Genomic DNA, 13,407 nt, shown 5'->3' with positions numbered 1-13,407 from the left:
GATTGTATAGCACTCTGCCAGGGCTTGACAAATTAGCTTTGAGTCTAGGAGCCAGCCAAAAAATTTATACCGGTCCCTTTTTTTTTTTTTTTTTTTTTTAACTAACCTTACGGTGGAACATGTAACGTAACGTGTTCCCGAAGGTGAAATTATCCTTTAACCCTTTCACAGCCAGAGCCGGTTTTGCGGTTTTTGAACATGTAGGAAAAAAAAAAAACTTTAGGCCAAAAGATTACCTCCCAATCCATGATATATTTTCAGAAAGCGGACACCCTAGAGAATAAAATAATGGTAGTTCCAATTTTTTAGGTTGCGATATTGCCGCAAAAGTCTAGGAAACACAAAATTAAAGTTAAAGAGGAAGTAAACCCTCCTCTGCAACTTTTACCTATAGGTAAGCCTATGATGAGGCTTACCTATAGGTACTGTAAATATCTACTAAACATGTACCGTTTAGGAGATATTTACCTTACATCCAGCCAGTGACATCACTGGCGCATGCGCTCTGAAGGAACGGCCGCTGGTGCCGTTCCTTCAGAGCCCCGTGCCGTGACCGTCGGCTCCCGCGCGCGTGCGCGACGTCATCGCGGCTCCAGCCAATCAGCCGGATGCCGCGATCCCGTAAGCGGGCGGCACGGCGGGGGCTCGTTGTAAGGTAAGTATTTCATAATGAGCTAGTATGCAATGCATACTAGCTCATTATTTGTTTCTCTTTCAGGTTAAAAAAATAAATGTTTGGGTTTACAACCTCTATAAGCTTTCACAAAAAAATAAAATACAAATAAATTTAGCCTATTTTTTTGTAAAATATAAAAGCAGAGGTTGCAACGAGTAAATAGATACCCAACATGTCCAACCTTAAACCTGTCAGTACACTTTATTTTCCATAGGTGATACTTTAAAAGCCCCCTATAGCTCATCAGTTTAGTGTTATGAAGGAGATCTGGTGCTAGAATTATTGCTCTCATTCCGGCGTGCGCGGCAATAGGGAACGTGTATCACAATCGACATTTTCAGATGTAGACGCCCCGCCAAATATGTTTACCTTTTGTACGTGCATATATGTGGGGGGGGGGGGGGGATTTCATGGGGTTGGGTGTAATTTTTTACAATTAAAAAAAAAATAATAATAATTTTTTATCGCATAAGGGACAAAAGGTCCCAATTTGATGAAATCTTTTTTTTTTTTATCAGGGTTTAAAACAGCCTGCATGTCTCCTCTGTACTCCACTGAATGTAATGCAATGCACATCACACTGCATTACATTCTTTCCCTGCTTTCATGGCCCGGGGGAACTGTCATTGGGTACCCGGGAGTGATGTCACTGGGTCAACAACTAGAAGGGCAGTAGAGTGAACATGTGTCTGCTCTCCTCCCTCCCTTCTACCCGGTGGCACCCGCTATGCCAGTTCCGGGCCCGCAGGTGGGCAAGTGGAGGCAAGGATACATATCGAGAGGGGGGGCAGGGGGTGTGCACGAGATGTGGGGAGCATTCGGGCGGCAGCCCAGGCGAAACGTCTTGTCGCCATGGCGACCTGGATTTGTCTACGCGTATCTCGTGCACATATTTGCAACAACCACACCACCAGGAAAGGTATGATGTTGTTTTTTTGGCCTCTAAATGCTAGTGTATTTGAACACCTGTGCATGGACACAAAGGCTAACATAGAGGAGCATGCAGAGGCAAAAAGTAAAAGAAAAAAAAAACTCAAACATGTAAAACTGGCTCTTTTTTTTTTTTTTTTTTTCATGGCTGCATTGTGCATGAGGCCTTAAAGTTCATGTTTGACCTGAGTACAAAAAGGAAACAAATGTCCCCAATCCTGAGATTTCAGGTTGTAATGCAATCTGTAGGGAATTGTGTGCGCTGTCAAAGTTACTTAGAATGCAGTATAATCGCTATTGTGCGGCCTTGGTCTTGAATTTCTTGTTCCTAGGAGTGGACACGTCATAGGTCCTTTGCCATTCCCCTCCTCCACCCTTGAAATGATTTTGCCCCCTTTTTGTCATAGCGCAAGCCTTTGTGCGCCCAGCATTGTAGTGCGGCTCTTGTTTTGGCTGGGTCTGTAGAGACTGATTACTTTTTCATTCAGTACCGATAACCTGTGCATAGTGTCTCCAGATTGCTGGTTTGAAGAGCCTTGTACAATGGGAGTATATGACTCAAGTTAATATTTAATCTGTTAAATTATTTACTCAAGGCTCTACTCTTTTCATTTTATGAAAAGTCCTCCTTTACAATTGCTCAGGGAGTGTGCAAGTGTCCATTGTTCTGCTGAACAAAGCTTTTTTTTTTTTTTTTTTTTCCTTTCTTATTTTTCCACTGTAATGTTTGAATGGATTTCCTTTTCCATATATTTTTCTGGATGAATCTAAAAATGGTCCTAGATGTTTGCTTTTGGGATTATGTTAAGAGATCAGAAACACGGGTAGAAATTTATTTGAATGGAAAAAAAAAAAGAATAATCTTTAATTAGAGCATTTCATAGTACCATTATGGACTCAACACATTTTGTATAAAAAATCTTAATTTGAATTTGATGGCCACGCAAATGTGTTGTGAATTCTGTGTTCAATTTCAGGATGAACATGTACATGTTTCTGTAAATGCTTCTCCACTGGTTTACTTCTACACTACAATCGAAAATGAATACCGATTGGACCCTTTTAAATGGAAAAAAAATTTGCAACCGTTCTAAAAACAATTTTTTTCTAATAAAATTCTACTGGTATATGGCCAACTTTAGTACAGATGCCCTTTATGGCTTTTTTATACCTTTGTTATTAATATTGATATATAGGATTTTATATAGCACCAACAGTTTACGCAGCACTTTACAATATAAAGGAGGACAGTACAATTACAATACAGTTCAATACAGAAGGAATAGGAGGGCCCTGCTCATGGAGCTTACAATCTAAAGCATGGGTGTCCAACCTTTTGGCTTCTCTGGGCCACATTGAGTGTAGAGAAATTTTCTCGGGCCTCATATAAAATATAAAAAACAAAACACAGAGCGCTACGAAGACCTCCAGCATATGAAGGGTGGATGAACAGAACTAATAAGCAGCTGAATCCAGGGAGGGGGGGGGGAGGGGAGGGAAGGGGAAAAAAAAAAAAACACAGGCAATAAAAAAGGTTGTAGCTGCAAATAGACATAGGCATAAAATGGTACCATACAATAGGGGACAATGGGATACCATAAATAGGTTGATGATCCTAAAAGGGATAAAGTCCGTGGGCACTGAGCTGCTCTTCCACAGATGAGGAGGAAGAATCTGTATAGACAAAAAGAAGAGGGGAGAAGCGCTCTAAGTGCAGACAATTTATTGCAGATAACAAGGCAGGTGATATACACTCACTAGACATGAAGACTGAAAAGCTGTATGTGTCAAAGCAATCCTGCAGCCATCCTCTGGAGGGTGTCCTCTGGTCACAGGAAGCCGTATGCAGTACTGTCACTGGCGGTGGGAGGGAAGAAAGCCGGCTGTCTCCCACAACATCAGCGGTGAGCGGTCAAGCGGCTCGGATCTGCGGTTCCGTGTTGCGAGTGATGGATGGAGGCACTCTCACCCACAGGGATGGTGGGATCTGTCCGATGTGTTACGGCATGCACGACGCGTTTCTGAGCATGCGCGGGGTCCTCTGCACCCGGCGCGCTCTTTCATCAGGTGCTAGAGTGCCGTAGTCTCTGTGGGGCTTTATGTAGTGCTGAACAAGAGGATAATTAGGCACAGCTGAAGTAAGGGGATGGCAACCGCCCACAGCACTGAGCAATAACCTAACCAATCAAACATTTTTGTAGCAATGGGAGAGATTAAAAACAACTTAGAAGTGGAGTGTGATCGGTCGGCTGCCCTTAAATACACATGTATGTGGGCTAGACAACCGCTTATCACAGTGATAGCAAACAATTAGGCAATACAAAACATATAATAAATGTAAAATAGGGGTAAGCCTGGGTTCATCAAGGCTTATGAAGAACATGTAAAAACGTTCCAGGTTTAAAATGATACAATTATAAAAATAAAAAAGTTAATAAAAAGCATCTTTAAAAGGTATATTTTAAGAGCTAATGCATAATACCTATACAGGCTGTGGTATGGAGAAACATATAAGCAAATGAAACAATAAAAGGAGGAAGGGGGAGGGGGGGGGGAGTAAAAAAGCCTTATATATTGGATAAGAAAATGGAGGATGGATATAACCCATATATAGGTGTACATATGTATATCCTAATAATTATATTTTCTGTATAAAGGATTTTTATATGGATTACCAACTACGGTACCACATGTATGATATATAGGGGAATAAGCCTTCTGATTGCTCAGTAGGTAAACCTTATAAAGTTTGTATAAAAGATTTATATACCAGAACCAGGGCCAAAGTGTATATATTAAAAAATCATCTGATATGATGTGATGAAAAAATAATAAAGACCAACAGAAAACCCTGATAATGATTATAAAATAGTGTGCACGTCTACTTCTTCATTTAACCCTCGAGGAGCGAGAACATCTAACGTATAGATCCAGAAAGTCTCTCGCATACATAATTTGGAAAATCGTTCTCCCTCCGGCAAGTCTTTGGGAATCGATTCGATAACCCAAATTTTTAGTCCCTCGGTGGATTTTCCGTGGACTTCTGAAAAATGTCGAGGGACACTATGAAGGTCACATCCACCTTCAATAAGACGGCGATGTTTGCCGAATCGTTGTCTGACTGGTCTGATGGTTCGACCTACATAGAGCAACTGGCAGGGACATATCAGACAATACACCACATAGTCTGTGGAACAGTTGAAAAAATTGTCCAAGACATAGGTTTTGTCATTATGTGTAAAGTTCTTTTGGCCATGTTGCACAAAACTACACATTTTGCATAACTTTTTACGGCAGGCATACATGCCTTTCAGGGGGATCATCCATGACGGATGATTAGTGGCCTTGATGTTCTTTAATTTGCTGGGTGCTATTTTGTTTTTCAAGGTGGTAGCCCTCCTATAAGTCACTTTTGGCTTGTCCAAAATGACCGAGTTCAAGTGGGGGTCTTGTTTTAGGATATCCCAGTGTTTTGATAGAATTTTTTCCATTTTTCTATACTGACAATGGAACTTAGTGACAAAACGAACAGGATGATATTCGCTCTTGGCCCTAGAACTAGGATGTTTCCCTGGAAGATAGGCCTCATAGGCTGAGTTTACCAAATCATCAGGGTAGCCCTTCTCTGAGAATTTTTTAAGTGTTTACTTTGAGTTAGATAATCTCCATCTCTGGTACAGTTCTGTCGAAGTCGACAGAACTGGCCTTTTGGTATATTTTTCGTCCATTGGGGGTGATGGCAACTCTTATAATGGAGATATGAATTACCTCCCGTGGGTTTGATATAATTTTTGGCATGTATCTGATGTAGCTCATGTCCCAATTCCAGATCTAAAAAAGGCATAGAATCTGGATGTGAGACTGACGTGAACGATAGACCCAAAGAGTTGTTATTGCAGTGGCTGACAAAACCGTCAATCTGGGATGCGGAACCATCCCAGATGACGATAATGTCGTCAATATACCGCCCAAAAAAAACGATGTGTTGAGCAAATGGATTATTCTGCCAAATGTATCTAAGTTCCCAATAGCCCATGGTCAGATTCGCATATGAAGGAGCAAAGTTAGCTCCCATGGCTGTGCCATTTATCTGCAGATAAAACGTGTCCTCAAACTGAAAATAGTTGTGGGTTAGGCAGAAATGTGTCGCCTCCAAAATAAAGGAAACTTGGTCATGATGTAGGGAAGAATCTAGTAGGAGAAAATGTTGTAATGCTTGTAAGCCTATACTATGGGGGAAAGATGTATACAAGGAGCTAACATCTAAAGATAGCCACGAGTAACTATCTTCCCATCTATATGGCGTAATCTGCTCCAATAGGTGGCTCGAGTCTCGTATGTACGATTGCAGACTTTGGGCCAAGGGCTGTAAAAAGACATCAATAAACTGTGAGAGGCCACTAGTGACGCTATTCATTGCTGCAACGATAGGTCTCCCTGGGGGATGAAGGGGGTCTTTATGAACCTTTGGCAGGTGGTAGAAATATGGAGTATTATAATACTCCTTTTTCAAAAAGGCCGCCTCATCCTTATTCACTTTTTTGGATAGTGCAGAACCTACCAGTTGTTCGACCTCAATTTTATATATGGGCAATGGGTCTTTTGAGAGCCTCAAGTATGTTTTTTGGTCACTTAATAGTCGAAGGGCTTCGTTCACGTAATCAGTTTTATTCTGTAGGACAATGCCCCCACCTTTGTCTGCAGATTTAATAATAAGATCAGGGTTATCAGAGAATCTCTTAAGGGCCTGGGATTCGCCATGATGGAGATTAAGGTGGGAGTATTTGCTCTGTTTTGATGTATCTGAACACATGGCTTGCAGGTCAGCAAAGACTGTCCTATAATAAGTTTCTAGGTACGGGCCTTTTGAGCGTGTGGGATAAAACACGTATTTAGGCCGTAAGTCCGTATGGGTATAGTGTGGCGACTCCGGGAGATGCTGAGTATATAACAGTATATCAGGGTCCAGATCGTCATCCTCACAGGGATCATAAGTGCTAAAGGGACTGCCAGGAAAAATCTCATCAGTTGGGGTAGGGGCATTGGTGTCTACATTGTCAGTGAGGGAGCTGGTATCAGCCTGTTTGGCCTTTATATTGAAATAACGCTTCAATGTAAGGTTGCGTATAAACTTATTTAAATCACGAAATAGTAAAAAGGAGTTAGGGAAGGAGGTAGGGGCAAAACTTAGGCCTTTATGTAATAAGGACATATCATCCTGATTTAACTGGACGGAGGAAAGAGTAAAAATCTTTATAGTCTCCGTTGTTTGGAGTTTATTTTTGGTAATTCGTTTACCTCCTCTACATCCTCGTCTATAATTTTTTCTTTTTTTCTTTCTTATGATCCCTGTGAGGATGACGATCTGGACCCTGATATACTGTTATATACTCAGCATCTCCCGGAGTCGCCACACTATACCCATACGGACTTATGGCCTAAATCCGTGTTTTATCCCACACGCTCAAAAGGCCCGTACCTAGAAACTTATTATAGGACAGTCTTTGCTGACCTGCAAGCCATGTGTTCAGATACATCAAAACAGAGCAAATACTCCCACCTTAATCTCCATCATGGCGAATCCCAGGCCCTTAAGAGATTCTCTGATAACCCTGATCTTATTATTAAATCTGCAGACAAAGGTGGGGGCATTGTCCTACAGAATAAAACTGATTACGTGAACGAAGCCCTTCGACTATTAAGTGACCAAAAAACATACTTGAGGCTCTCAAAAGACCCATTGCCCATATATAAAATTGAGGTCGAACAACTGGTAGGTTCTGCACTATCCAAAAAAGTGAATAAGGATGAGGCGGCCTTTTTGAAAAAGGAGTATTATAATACTCCATATTTCTACCACCTGCCAAAGGTTCATAAAGACCCCCTTCATCCCCCAGGGAGACCTATCGTTGCAGCAATGAATAGCGTCACTAGTGGCCTCTCACAGTTTATTGATGTCTTTTTACAGCCCTTGGCCCAAAGTCTGCAATCGTACATACGAGACTCGAGCCACCTATTGGAGCAGATTACGCCATATAGATGGGAAGATAGTTACTCGTGGCTATCTTTAGATGTTAGCTCCTTGTATACATCTATCCCCCATAGTATAGGCTTACAAGCATTACAACATTTTCTCCTACTAGATTCTTTCGTACATCATGACCAAGTTTCCTTTATTTTGGAGGCGACACATTTCTGCCTAACCCACAACTATTTTTCAGTTTGAGGACACGTTTTATCTGCAGATAAATGGCACAGCCATGGGAGCTAACTTTGCTCCTTCATATGCGAATCTGACCATGGGCTATTGGGAACTTAGATACATTTGGCAGAATAATCCATTTGCTCAACACATCGTTTTTTTTGGGCGGTATATTGACGACATTATCGTCATCTGGGATGGTTCCGCATCCCAGATTGACGGTTTTGTCAGCCACTGCAATAACAACTCTTTGGGTCTATCGTTCACGTCAGTCTCACATCCAGATTCTATGCCTTTTTTAGATCTGGAATTGGGACATGAGCTACATCAGATACATGCCAAAAATTATATCAAACCCACGGGAGGTAATTCATATCTCCATTATAAGAGTTGCCATCACCCCCAATGGACGAAAAATATACCAAAAGGCCAGTTCTGTCGACTTCGACAGAACTGTACCAGAGATGGAGATTATCTAACTCAAAGTAAACACTTAAAAAATTCTCAGAGAAGGGCTACCCTGATGATTTGGTAAACTCAGCCTATGAGGCCTATCTTCCAGGGAAACATCCTAGTTCTAGGGCCAAGAGCGAATATCATCCTGTTCGTTTTGTCACTAAGTTCCATTGTCAGTATAGAAAAATGGAAAAAATTCTATCAAAACACTGGGATATCCTAAAACAAGACCCCCACTTGAACTCGGTCATTTTGGACAAGCCAAAAGTGACTTATAGGAGGGCTACCACCTTGAAAAACAAAATAGCACCCAGCAAATTAAAGAACATCAAGGCCACTAATCATCCGTCATGGATGATCCCCCTGAAAGGCATGTATGCCTGCCGTAAAAAGTTATGCAAAATGTGTAGTTTTGTGCAACATGGCCAAAAGAACTTTACACATAATGACAAAACCTATGTCTTGGACAATTTTTTCAACTGTTCCACAGACTATGTGGTGTATTGTCTGATATGTCCCTGCCAGTTGCTCTATGTAGGTCGAACCATCAGACCAGTCAGACAACGATTCGGCAAACATCGCCGTCTTATTGAAGGTGGATGTGACCTTCATAGTGTCCCTCGACATTTTTCAGAAGTCCACGGAAAATCCACCGAGGGACTAAAAATTTGGGTTATCGAATCGATTCCCAAAGACTTGCCGGAGGGAGAACGATTTTCCAAATTATGTATGCGAGAGACTTTCTGGATCTATACGTTAGATGTTCTCGCTCCTCGAGGGTTAAATGAAGAAGTAGACGTGCACACTATTTTATAATCATTATCAGGGTTTTCTGTTGGTCTTTATTATTTTTTCATCACATCATATCAGATGATTTTTTAATATATACACTTTGGCCCTGGTTCTGGTATATAAATCTTTTATACAAACTTTATAAGGTTTACCTACTGAGCAATCAGAAGGCTTATTCCCCTATATATCATACATGTGGTACCGTAGTTGGTAATCCATATAAAAATCCTTTATACAGAAAATATAATTATTAGGATATACATATGTACACCTATATATGGGTTATATCCATCCTCCATTTTCTTATCCAATATATAAGGCTTTTTTACTCCCCCCCCCCCCTCCCCCTTCCTCCTTTTATTGTTTCATTTGCTTATATGTTTCTCCATACCACAGCCTGTATAGGTATTATGCATTAGCTCTTAAAATATACCTTTTAAAGATGCTTTTTATTAACTTTTTTATTTTTATAATTGTATCATTTTAAACCTGGAACGTTTTTACATGTTCTTCATAAGCCTTGATGAACCCAGGCTTACCCCTATTTTACATTTATTATATGTTTTGTATTGCCTAATTGTTTGCTATCACTGTGATAAGCGGTTGTCTAGCCCACATACATGTGTATTTAAGGGCAGCCGACCGATCACACTCCACTTCTAAGTTGTTTTTAATCTCTCCCATTGCTACAAAAATGTTTGATTGGTTAGGTTATTGCTCAGTGCTGTGGGCGGTTGCCATCCCCTTACTTCAGCTGTGCCTAATTATCCTCTTGTTCAGCACTACATAAAGCCCCACAGAGACTACGGCACTCTAGCACCTGATGAAAGAGCGCGCCGGGTGCAGAGGACCCCGCGCATGCTCAGAAACGCGTCGTGCATGCCGTAACACATCGGACAGATCCCACCATCCCTGTGGGTGAGAGTGCCTCCATCCATCACTCGCAACACGGAACCGCAGATCCGAGCCGCTTGACCGCTCACCGCTGATGTTGTGGGAGACAGCCGGCTTTCTTCCCTCCCACCGCCAGTGACAGTACTGCATACGGCTTCCTGTGACCAGAGGACACCCTCCAGAGGATGGCTGCAGGATTGCTTTGACACATACAGCTTTTCAGTCTTCATGTCTAGTGAGTGTATATCACCTGCCTTGTTATCTGCAATAAATTGTCTGCACTTGGAGCGCTTCTCCCCTCTTCTTTTCATATAAAATATACACTACTAGTAAAAGTATATAAGTAATAAAACGCTTCTGCGCCCCCCCCCCCCCACCCCCAGCACTAATTTTACACAACTAGTGGATGATCCCCTCCGAGGCTGCCTCTGTGGCCGTGCCCCCCGACTCGACTTCCTTCCTCCCCAGCAAAAAAAAAAAATTTTCAGGGGGCAGTGGGCCGCATTGCCTGCGGTTCCGGGCCGCAGGTTGGACATACCTGATCTAAAGGGAGCGCTAGCGGGTATAAAAGGTAATAGTTGCAGGGGATGATCTGATAGAGGTTACTCAATTACAGTTCTTAGGTGGAGGTGGTGTAGGCCTCGCTGGGTGGGAGCTGAATGGACATACTGTGATAGGGAGTTCCAGAAGATGGGAGAGGCTCTGGACTGCATCAATCTGCAATGACTATGCTGCCTCAGTGCAAGGGCACATAGAAAAAAATAGTTTTCCATGTGTCTTGCTTACATGATAAGACTGAGCTGAAGCGCACCTCAACACAAGCGGCAAACGGCAGCAAATAGTGGTGAGGAACAGTGCTGGACTATCACTGCTGGAGGAGAAATGCAGAAGGGAGTTTTGCTTAATATGAAACTTGCCTGTTATGGTGCTTGGCAAGAACTGCCTACCTTTTTTTTTTTTTTTTGTAGCCATTTTAAAAACGTTTAAACCAAAAATCTAAGTAAAATGCTCTCCTAATACTTACCAGTGCTGCCTGCAGTGAGTCTGACACCTCTCCATGCTCCCTGCTGTGGCTATGTCTCCCTTCTTTTCAGGGGCGAAGTTTCATTTCTGTGTCCTCCTGCAGCTCTGAAGGGACACACTAGTGTGGTAGCGACTAAGGGAGTGTATGCAGAATGTAGCAGGGAGATGCAGGCACCAATTTACCTGGAAGTGCCTTCCTGAAGGTTCTACCAGTGCTTCTAGTCCAGCAAGCGAGTGATGATTGGATTAATTGGAGACAGTAATGGATAGTATTATAAATGTGTGTGTTTTACATGGCTGTGCGTTTTTAATGTTTTTAAAAAGTCAACAAATGATTACATTGAAGCCTTAGGCTCCATGTACACGGGACGTTGTTAAAAGTCCCTTTGAATGCTGGAATTTTTAGGACGTTTGAAACGTCCATTCGGTCGCGTTTGTACCCGCGTTTAGCGGCGTTTGCGGGCGTTTGCGTTTAGAACCGTTCCTAGAGCTCAAAAAAATGATTCCCCTTTAAAATGGAAAAACGTGAACGCTAAACGCGGGTCATCGCGTTCGGACGCGTTCAGACGCATTTGTGCGTTTGAAACGCCGGGGAACGCAAATAATTGCGTTCTAAAAAAAAGTCCCTGAACGCAACTGCCTGCAAATGACTCTAAACGACCTGGTTTACATGGACAGATAAGATAAAATGTAGATGGGTTCAGGGGCTTCTGAAAAAAACGCCCAACTGCTCCTAAACGGCCATTTCCAGCGTCCCGTGTACATGGAGCCTTACCCTCAGAAATGGCCAACTGGAAGGCCCCCAGAGAGGCAAACCTATCTCCTCAGTTCAAGGTCGATGACTTGGGGCCAATTTCAACAAGCATTGTTCTGTGTTGATGAGGTAGCTTTTGACATCCGTTTGAGATTCCTCTGAGCTTGTTCATAATTCATTGACAGATTTAAATGACCTCCAGTTAAACTATTTCTGATATGTACAAAAGCCTGTCAATGCAAGGCTTTAAAGCAAGCTGTGCATGCACATTCTATCTGACAACAATCTTTCTTTTTTCTTTTTTTTTTTTTCCAATCTGTGTCCCAAAGATATCCATGTTTTTGTCTGATTCTTAATTCCCTTGGCAGATCTCCTCACAGCTGGCCTTCAACTACGGGTACTCGATGTACATTATATCTTCCTATACCAAACCAACCATTGTCAACCAGTGTTCCATGGTTTCTTGGGTTTCCTTGAAGCTGTGGCTAATTGACCTCCCATCCCATGGTGCCTGCATAATTCCAGGAAAGCACGACTTGGCAAAACCAGCAGTATAACACCAACCATTGAACCCCAATGCATTGGTTATAGTAACGCATCCTAGAAACCTTAAAATTTATTTTAGAGGTTCCTCTGTGGTAAAAATGTTGAGAAATGATATATACTACTATACAAAGCAATCAAGCTCTCTTCTAGCTCACCCTTTAGCTAGTTATCACTAAAACCCATTTGGTTGTAACCTCTCCGGTCAAAAACTGAGGATTTTGTTGCATGCATTGCCACAGCAAGGCAGCCATGAGAAGTGTGGTTCTGTAGTTCGAAACTGACAGTTTTAAGTTCACACTTTTTTAATCGTTTTTTTAAGTATAGTGATTTGAGTGACTTTGACAAGGGCCAGATTGTAATGGCTAGACGAATGGGTCAGAGCAACTGCAGCTCTTGTGGGATGTTCCTGGTCTACAGTGGTCAGGATTCACCAAAAGTGATCCAAGAAAGGAAAACTGTTGAACTGATTTACAGGGTCATAGGCAGCCAAGGCTCATTGATGCATATGGAAAGTGAAGGATGGCTTATGTAGTTCAGTCCAATGGAAGATCAAATTGCTGAAAAAGTTAAGGCTAGTTCTTACAGAAAGGGGTCTGAACACACAGTGCATCGCAGTATTTTGCGTATCTGTATAGTTGCAGACCGATCCTGCTGACCCACACATGTGGATGGCTTTGTACTTATTGCCAGGGAAGACCTTGCACCAGAAAGCACTATAGGAAGAAAGCAAGTCGGAGAAGGCAGCATGACCTAAAGGATCTGCTACTGACAGTTTGGTGCCAGATACAGCATACCTTTTTTTTATAAGTCTACTGGAGTACATGTCTTGAAGTATCAGGGCTGTCTTGGCAAAAAGGGGACCTCCTCAAGATTAGGTGGTTATGGTGGGTGGCCATAATGTTGTGGCTAAGTGGTTTATGTATCTTTTTAAGAATAATGGCTGGACCTACAGATCGTTAAATAATGTCCCTAGGCCAACTATGCATCTGCTGGATCCACCATTAACCTGATAGTGGCAGAGTTTTCAATGCACTGCTCTGATGATGGCCAAATTGACAACATGATTAAACCACTGTATAAAGTTTGGAGTAAATGGCTAGGTCTGTGCTTTAAACCAGCCATTCTGGATACACA

General features: G+C 42.1%; 1 protein-coding gene across 1 annotated transcript in view; it reads left to right on the top strand.

Annotated features, from left to right (window-relative positions):
- LOC309561466 (phospholipid-transporting ATPase IC-like) overlaps nucleotides 1-13,407 on the top strand; it is a 160,088-nt gene that overhangs the window by 40,862 nt on the left and 105,819 nt on the right. The gene's annotated exons all lie outside the window — the stretch shown is intronic.

The sequence above is a fragment of the Pelophylax lessonae genome (assembly GCF_965119305.1).
Source record: "Pelophylax lessonae genome assembly, chromosome: 1".
NCBI lineage: Eukaryota > Metazoa > Chordata > Amphibia > Anura > Ranidae > Pelophylax > Pelophylax lessonae.
This window is presented reverse-complemented; position numbering and strand designations above follow the sequence as displayed.